The 2,890-nt window shown below is 38.7% G+C and overlaps 1 protein-coding gene across 3 annotated transcripts in view; it reads left to right on the top strand.

Moving 5' to 3' along the window:
* LOC129236190 (myb-like protein Q) overlaps positions 1 to 2,890 on the top strand; it is a 30,447-nt gene that overhangs the window by 9,299 nt on the left and 18,258 nt on the right. For all 3 annotated transcript variants that reach the window (XR_008581632.1, XM_054870427.1, XM_054870426.1), the window contains exon 2: positions 2,470 to 2,881. The gene's annotated coding sequence lies outside the window, so the exon portion shown is untranslated. The remainder of the gene's footprint in view (positions 1 to 2,469; positions 2,882 to 2,890) is intronic.

The raw sequence follows: 2,890 nt of genomic DNA, 5'->3' as shown, positions 1-2,890 counted from the left end.
AAAAACCACAACCGCTCTCTCTTTAGTTGTTTCACATGTGGACAAATGTGAAAATATGTATTCAAAGTATTTTGCTGCGATGCTACCATATTTTTGAATCAAATATTTTCCATGTTTTAAGTGTGAATTGTGAAACGGAAATTTAAAAGAAATCTTAAGTTGTATGTATCTAAGATTTAGCTGAAATAGAATTTAAGTTTAGTTTTTAAAGCCGAACCCCTTCATTTCTGTTATGTGATGAGGGTGTCTTATGTGGTGCTCCCATTACATTGCTAATTGTTCAGTGCATTCTACTTTTTCTTCAATAATTTGCATCTTCTAATTAAAATAAGCAGCGGAAATCGTTATTAAAGCAATTATGCATGCGGGCAGTCAATTTTTCACTATCGCAATAAGCTACATATACATATGTGTATGTACAAACCCTGGGCGAAGGCAGACATTTTTTTCTGGGGGAGGTGGTAAAAAAATATATTTTCTTTCCATTCAATCAGTTCCAACAACTATGAGTTTCGAGTTCCAATATGCCTATTTAAATTTTTTTTTAATAAATTCAAGTGTTTATGCATGAAAAAATTAGTAATATTTCTTCAATGTTTCCTCAGTTACAAATTTATGTAAATTGCCTTGTTTTTTTTTTTTTTGTTTTTGTTTTTTTTTTGTTTTTTTTTTTGTAATTTTTTCAATATTTCTTCCTTCGCCATTCTATATCTTTTTGGATGTTAAGAAAAGCTAAACCATTAAATCTCTGTTTCCAAGTTTTATTAAGTAAATATGGATTTTCAAGCAGTTTATATTCTCGTTATAGCTTATTTTTCGGCGATAAAAATAAGACACATCTTAGATAGAGCTTGCAAGAACGTGAATGTATAAATTCGGTCGCTGCAAATGAAAACCATGATTTGCGGGGCGCAAAGAGCTGTGAATACAGGGTTTGATTGGAAAGTAATGAGCCTTATTTTAAGCAGTTTTATTAAACCTTTTGGCTTATACAACTAATATTCTTCAAAATAGGACCCTTGAGCGTCAATACACCGGTGGTAGCGGACCTTCCGCTTCAGGAAACATTTTTTAAACTCATCCGCCGGAATCGCGTTCAATTCGGCTGCCACAGTTTTTTGAATCGCCTAGATGGAGTCGAAACGCCTCCCCTTCAGCTTTCTTTTCAGGCGCGGGAACAAGAAGAAGTCCGGAGTGGACAGGTCTGGGCTGTAGGGAGGGTGGGGAAGCACCGGAAACCCCATCTTGGCCAATGCAGAGGCGCAGAGGAAGGGTTCAATTGTTGACGAGGTCGGGCCGAACCCGGGCGACGCGGTTTTTCAGTCGAAGGAGCACTTCTTTGTAAAATGCTGCGTTTATAGTGCTTCCTGGAGGTACAAACTCCTTGTAGACGATGCCTCGAGAGTCGAAAAAGATGATCAGCATGGTTTTGACCTTGGATTTTGACATACGCGCCTTCTTTGGTAGTGGCGACTGGCTCAGAGATTGGTCCCCGTAAGCCTCCTTGAGTAGCTCAATGGTTTCGGTACTCGTTTTGTTTAGCTTTACGCAAAATTTGATCGAGTAACGTTGCTCCAACGATCGCTGCATTTTCGCTACTGCAAAATCCTAACACACTTTTAAAACAGCTTTCACGCGCGTAGCAATGTTGACTGCACCGCTGTTGCCAGCGAACTGGGACCGGTTTCTACTGGAAGGGGAAGGTCCAACGATCATTTTCCCCCACCAGCCGATTCGGTTGATCGCTTGGAAGACGCTCCGCGGGAAGGCTCATTACTTTTCAAGCAAATCCCTGTATACTGTCTCTACACGGCAATTTGACTATTTGAAAAGTTTCGAAAAACGTTAAAATCCAGACCAAAACTAACTAATGAAAGAAAAATTTCTAAATATTTCTATAGGCATTTCAGGGGTTTGAATCCCCATAAACCCCTATTTGCGTTTGCCACTGGTACAAACATAGGTATGCATTGACCTGACCACATACATCGGCAACAATTTGAAGTCTTGCGGTGCTTTAATTAAAATGTCTTATTGATGGAAACTAATTTCCTCTGCAGCAATTAAATACTTTACTTGGCTCTTTGAAAAATTATAAGTTCAATTTTAAGATTAAAAAATACCACTTTGCGGGCAAAGGCCGCACTAGCAAATATTAGCGTGTTGACGTCTTTAAGAAGGCTTTTCATATTTCTGTGGCTTTCGATCACGTCGAGAATTCGAAAGGAATAATAATTTTTTGTTAATTGAATAATTTGATTGTTCTAAAATTCTACTACTCACCATTGATCAAGTGGATGTTATATATTAAAACCGTCCAAAAAATCACCCTTTAATTTAATTATTAAGTATAAGCTTAAAACTGGCACTCAGCAGCATTACCCAAAAATTACAACTGTTGCAATTAAGCAAAAATTAATTTTATTACAATATACAAAAATTATTTTCTATATATTTTTTTTTTTACAGGTGCACTCTCCGCTAGCTCGAGTCTCATACCAGGCGGCCATTGTCGCGATTACAATGGAAAACTCTATGAAACGGGTATGCATTACATGCCCGGACCGGATTCTTGCCGTCTATGTATATGTGACAGTGGCCTCCCGAAGGCCTGCAAAATGGTGCTCTGTGAGGCATTTAGTAAATGCAAATCTTTTCAAGTGGGTAGCGGCAACAACTGTTGCGAAGTGATTTGCCTCGATGATCAGTTCACAGATGGTAGTACTGATTTTGGTATTTGACTGGTGGCCAGTGGCATTACAGCCACTCTGTCATTGTCTTTACTCTTCTTTCTGGTAAATCGTCTGAGACAGCGAAAGATACGCGCACGTGAGAGTCGACAGAATGCCGAAGATCAGCGTAGTATAGTCGGTAGCATTGGGTGAGTGAA

The sequence above is a fragment of the Anastrepha obliqua genome, chromosome 1, assembly GCF_027943255.1.
Source record: "Anastrepha obliqua isolate idAnaObli1 chromosome 1, idAnaObli1_1.0, whole genome shotgun sequence".
In the NCBI taxonomy this organism is placed as follows: Eukaryota; Metazoa; Arthropoda; class Insecta; order Diptera; family Tephritidae; genus Anastrepha; species Anastrepha obliqua.
This window is presented reverse-complemented; position numbering and strand designations above follow the sequence as displayed.